Genomic DNA, 6,000 nt, shown 5'->3' on the forward strand with positions numbered 1-6,000 from the left:
TTGATGGAATGCTTTCGAAGTGGGACCAGCTAATGGAACCCATCTTTAGTGGGCACATACTTGTCCGACCATCCTCTAGTACTTTCTTGCTTTAGCTGCAAAGTGGGGGCTCTTCCTGAAGTTGAGAGCATTTTCTGAGGCTGCTTTTTTTCTAATCCCCTTGATGTCGGTGAAAGCGTAAATTCAGGCTATGACAGACTGCTTTTGCTTTCCTGTCTCTGGACGACTCCAGATTGTTTATTAAGTGTTATCTTTTCAACAGTTAGGGCTGGGCTGGGTGCCAGTGAGGGAAAGCCGTCAGTCATCAGAGACAAGGGGAGGCAATGGGCTACATTAACCTCACTAAACTCAGAGTTGCCAGAGGGTTCTGGAAGTGCTTCACCAGACTCAGGGCTACCAGAGATTTCTGGAAACATTTCTCCCATGTTTTCCCCAATCCCCTCCATGACATCTGTTACCCATTCTTCATCCTCCCAATCTTGCCAGAGGTTCTGCTTGGAGCCCATGACACACTTTCTGGTCCTCAGGTATGTTGGCAGATCTGAGAGTCAAGTTGCATATTTCTGTTAGATCAGCAATCTCACATTTGAGTTCTTTGAGAACTCTCGAGTGGATGCCATCCAGACCCGGTGATTTGCCAGTTTTTATTTTGTCTACTAAGCCTAGAATTTCATCTCTAATCGCCACTATTTGCCTCAGTTCTTCAGACTCCCTGCAAAAGTTAGTTCAGGCACAGAGATCTGCACTATTCCTTCCATTATGAAGACAGATACAAAGAGTTCATCTAGCTTCTCTGCAATCTCCTTATCCTACTTTAGCACATCTTTAACTCCCTTGTCATCTAAAGGTCCAACTGCCTCCGTAGATGGTCTCCTGTCTTGAATGTATGTAAAGAATTTTTTCTTCTTGGTTTTTCTGTTTTTAGCAATGTACTCCTCAAATTCTTTTTTAGCATTCCTTACTGTCTTCTTGCATTTCTTTTTCCCAGAGTTTGTGTTCCTTTTTTTTCTCGTCATTTGGACAAAACTTCCAACTATAGCTTAGCATTACATACAATCCCAGACCTCCTCAATTTAATTATCATTAAGGAGCCATTACCATTCAAAAGTTACAGAGCTGTGAGGGAAGAGCAGCAAAACATACAAACTTTAATTATGGTTAACATTAACCATAGGTTAGTGTTATGTGTGAACCACACCTATGACTGTTTTTCTGAGAATCAGCAAACACATGTAAGATTTGTTTTATTTTGTTTTAATACTGGGGCATGGCAAATCTTCCAAATAATCAGGTTGATATAACTTATATGCATACTTCTGTATTGGTTGGATGCCACCTCTTTCTCTGGTAGTGTCATTTTAAAAATAACAGCAAACCATCCCTTGCTAAGGACCTACATACTATGTAGGCACCTCATTTTCATGATTTATGGTCTTTTGTTGATGTTCATTTGTCTATTGGTGTCTGCAAACAACAGGAAGAAATAACATTAAGAGGAGAAATTATACACAAATTCTACTCATGCACACACACACACCTTTCTTTGTTTGGTGAAGAAATGAAGGAAGCTAACCTGTTGGGGCTTACGACTCAGTTCTAGTCACAATTCAGTCAAAATTTTCACCCCTTAATTCTATGAACATGTCTTCTACAATTTTTCTTGTATACCAAATGCTGGAGAAAAAGATCCAAAGAAAAGCCAGCCCCTACTCACCATTTTTCCTCTGTAACACTGGTGTACTGAGACTCTGTTGGTGTAACAGGCCATAAGAATGTTGCCAAAATTGCCACAGAGAGACAAATCATCAATATGTCAAAGCCTGTTAGCCCCAGAGGCAAGCAGTGAGAGAGACTGGGAACAATGCAACATTGCTGTCAGAAGAGATCTGTTCTTTTCCACCCAAAATAGGTCCCTCCCCCACCATTATTTTTGTTTTGTACATTTACAATGCAGTCCAAACCATGGGCTTATCCAAACGGAGCGGGATAATCCACGGTTTCCATATTCGGTTTGTCATCTGATAGTCCTCACTTTGCCTTTTAGTTCGCTCTTTCCCAATTACTTTTTTGCACCCGCACCCGCAGCGGTAAGACTCCTACATTCTTTTTAATTTTTCCAAGCTCCGCCTCTAAAACCTCCCCCTATCAACCAATTGGTCAGCAAAAAAATTACGTATGCTCCTCTCCCCCTTTGCAAGGAAGCACAATATGGCTGTAAAGGAGTTCTCGTCTTGGAAGGAAAGGCTGCTGGTCAGTTTCACGCCTGCCTTGTTTGTATTTGCGATATTATGCTTAAATGAATGTATGCTTTTCTGCCTTTATTGATATTTAAGGAGATACACACTCTGGCAATTGCACTTATTTCTCCACAAAAGCAAGAAACTTGTCACACACACCCTCCTCCCTTTCCTTCCCACCAGAATGAAATTGACAAAGCTTTCCCCGGGCAGGCTTGAAACCTACTAGAAGCCCTTTTCTTGTTTGCATTTGCGATATTACACTTAAAGGAATGTATGCTTTTCTGATTTGAAGCAAAAACCCCAGCAAGTAGAATGAAATTGACAAAGCTTTTGGAGGCAGGCTGAAACCGACCATCCCCCCTTTCTCTCTTGCTGTGCGTTGCAGATCTCACCCAGAGTGGCCGCCCAGTTTGCAGTCTGGCAAAAAATAAAATGCATCTGCGCAGTAGTTGCAGATCCCCCACAACACCCCACCATTGTGATGATTGGTTCAATTTTCCCGGGCTTATTCTCACACATGCGCAAAAGTGCAGATACATGATTGGCTGGAATGAGGAGAAGGGGCAAGGGGAAACGCCCAAGAACCACCCATCAGCTGTAAAGTCCATGGTATTGCATCCTACCTCCTGAAGGCACAGCGGATGATTCCCGATTTTAAACAGCAAATCGCATTTTTGCCGGTATTGCAAGGAGCGGATTTAACCCGCGAAAATGCATAACAGCGCGAGACATCATTTGGACGACCGAAAAATAATGAACACACATAGCGGGCGTGTCACACATTTTGCAGTCGTCTCGATGAGCCCCATGTCTACACAGATGTAAGTCCTATTGCCTTACTCCCAGTTCCAGAAAAGTAGGGTTAGGACTGCAGCCTTTAACATTCCTTGTGTCTCTAATCTTATAGCTCAGTTAGGCCCATTCCAGAGCAGCAAGCAGATAAATGCCAGTAAGCAATACTGTTTGGCTCTGAGACAGATTTCAGCCTAGTCCCCACCTACCACATCACTTCCACTTCAAGATTTCAGGAGGCAAAGAGATTTTAGTAGAGGGCCAAGATTCTCAGCAAAGGTCAAAGGCTCACTCTTGGGTGTACTCAAGATTAAATTGTGCAAAAGCCATAAATTTTAACAGCACAGGTTGCGGTTACTTTTTGATGCCTCATAAAAAAAGAAAGATAGCAATGTTATCAACATATGACAGACAAGTCACTCCCTCTTTTTAAAAGTAACGCAATGTGTTCCTTTGGCATGCACACCTAGTCTATAGAAACCCAAGGCCAGAGTCCAGAAAAGTCTGGGCCATCTCTAGCTTCTGAGGCCCCTAGCCATAATAAAAATAAAAATGGCAGCACCCAAAACCATAATAAGGCACCAAAAACAGGAGGAGACATAGTTTGATTTTTTAATTATTTTTTACAAATGCTTTTCTAGCAGACAGTATGCATCACAGTTTGGTCCAATGTGCATAAAAACAAGTTGCAAAACATATCAAATGCCAAAAAGTTATGAAGTGTCTAAAACGGAAGCCCCCTTTGAGTTTCAGGCTGAGGGCCAAATCCCCCCCCCGACTCACTCACCCTCTGATAGGCCCTGGAGAGTCAACAAACTGGAGAGTCAACAAATAGCCCCTCAGCCTATATAGAACCAGTGAGTCTGCCAGAAATATAGGTGTTTCCAGGGAATCCTCACATGATGACTGAAACATGAGGGAGGGGAAGCCTCCACCTTTGCCCTCCCGCTTTGACACCTCCACCAGGATGGAGCAGGGTCCCCAAACCCTTAGGTCATTATGCAGAAGCCTCCCCAGGGGCAATGGGATCTGACAATCTGCATTGTGTAGCCTGTCAGAAGAGAGTTTGTTTGGCAATGACCTGCTTTCTCCTCCACTTCAGGACCCTTCTTGCCTAGTTGCTGGCTGACCTTTTTTGCAGCCAGAGCGGAAGGAAATCCCAGCAGCAGCTAAAAGCAGGGAGTGCTCTACAGAACTGATTGGTCCATCTGGATGGATATATTGGGATGATTTGTGGAAATCCAGACAAGCAAACAAAGAGACAAGGACATCAGCTCAAATAGGTCAAGGGAGACTCATGACGTCCGTCTTCTAGTTGTTGCTGCTGCTGCTGCTGCTGCTGCTGCTACTCCTTTTTCCATCCTGAAGAAAACACAATTCTAGGAAAGGAAAATGCAACTGTCTGCATATCCTTGTTCTTTAAAATGCCCCCAATTCAGCCTCCCACCAGGTGCCTAAGTTCTCAGTCCCCAGCCCACCTTGTGCTTCCTATCCAGAAATAAATCAAGATGTGTCTTTCGTGTTCTTTTGCTTCTGAGCATCTTCAGCGCAGTCTCTTGGCTTCAACCAAGCCCTTTGGGCAGAATCACAGGCAGACATTAGCAGAGAACATTTCATCTTACCAACCTTACAGATCTGTTTTGCTTCTTGGGGGGAAAAAGAAGAAGAAAAAGCAGGAGGACTGAAGCGGGGGGAGGCTTCTGCAGAGGAGGAAAGACAGGGAGGTGGTTCAGTGCTGAGATGAAAAGGGCCTGAGTCAGAATAATGAATTGGGGACATTATCTTTGCTCTACCACGCTGCTTGCAACTTTCCCAGAGCTGCATGGTGACACTGACCTTTAAAATGTCTGGCAAAGATGCACACTGAGGTATACGGCAAGCATAGCCAGGCAGTGGGGAAAGGAAGACAGAGACATCATATTCATTTGTTTCTCATTAGAATATATTTCCAAATCAAACACTAAATTCAGGGGTATTCCAAAATGAAACCTTTGATGTCTTTCCCCCTCCTTTGCCGCTCTTCCCATAGACCAGCCTTCTTGGATCTGGTGTCCTCCAGATGTTTTGGAATACAACTCTCATCATCCCTGACTATTGACTATGCTGGTAGGGGCTGACAGTAGTTGGAGTCTAAAACATCTGGAGGGCAACCAATTCAGGGAAGCTGGCATAGTAGACACTACCACTGAGGTGAAGGTTAAAGAGGAGAAGCCTCTGTTATTTTCCCCCTCTTGCCCCTCTTCTTTTATCCCAGTCAAAATTCTTTAGGATAATGGTTCCACTGTTAACTCCTCACCCACCCAGGACTATTCCCAGGGCTGTTCCATAATAATAATAATAATAATAATAATAATAATAATAATAATAATATAGGGCAGTTGGCAGATACCAGCCCAAATGAAATTGCTGTGGTTCCTTTAAGGCCAGGACCCATCTAAGACATTTGCGTGCCTAAGGTACAACTTCCAGTTGGTACACTCACTCCTATCATTAATATGGGCCTCAATCAACCAGCAGGTTCTCCTATGCAAGTCTTGTTAAATGGAGAAGAGCAAAGTATTGTGTGTAGCTCCTGGTTCATTTGGCTTGCACAAGACAAATTTCAGACGGATTGAGTGACATGGGTGAGAATGTGTCTGTCTTGTAAACCTACCACCTAAGGAGGTCCCTTCACTTTGTTGTGTAGCAGAAGGGTGGCCAGATGAAAAAGGCCTCCTGCACCTCTAACAACTCTGTAGGAGACAGCATTTTAGCAGGAATAGCTTGCAGGATTTGGTTCCTCCTGCTGAAATTCCTTCTTCTACACCACTATTAAAGGTGTAGGAGCCCTGTCTTCTTCTTCACCTGGCCACTCTCTTCCTACACGACAAACTGAAGGGACCTCCTCAGGTGGTAGATTTACAAGACACACATTCTCACCCATGTAGCACAATTCATTGGAGGGACGCTTTTAGTTAACCAGAAGGAA

General features: G+C 43.7%; 1 long non-coding RNA gene across 1 annotated transcript; it reads right to left on the bottom strand.

Annotated features, from left to right (window-relative positions):
* Positions 1–3,743: 3,743 nt before the first annotated feature.
* LOC133382122 (uncharacterized) lies at positions 3,744–5,767 on the bottom strand. Its single transcript, XR_009761801.1, has 3 exons — positions 5,686–5,767; positions 4,511–4,605; positions 3,744–4,394 (listed from the first exon to the last, which is right to left on the bottom strand). It is a non-coding gene; the product is annotated as an uncharacterized LOC133382122 (long non-coding RNA).
* Between the last annotated feature and the right edge of the window lie 233 nt (positions 5,768–6,000).

This window comes from Rhineura floridana, chromosome 3 (assembly GCF_030035675.1).
Source record: "Rhineura floridana isolate rRhiFlo1 chromosome 3, rRhiFlo1.hap2, whole genome shotgun sequence".
Lineage (NCBI taxonomy): Eukaryota > Metazoa > Chordata > Lepidosauria > Squamata > Rhineuridae > Rhineura > Rhineura floridana.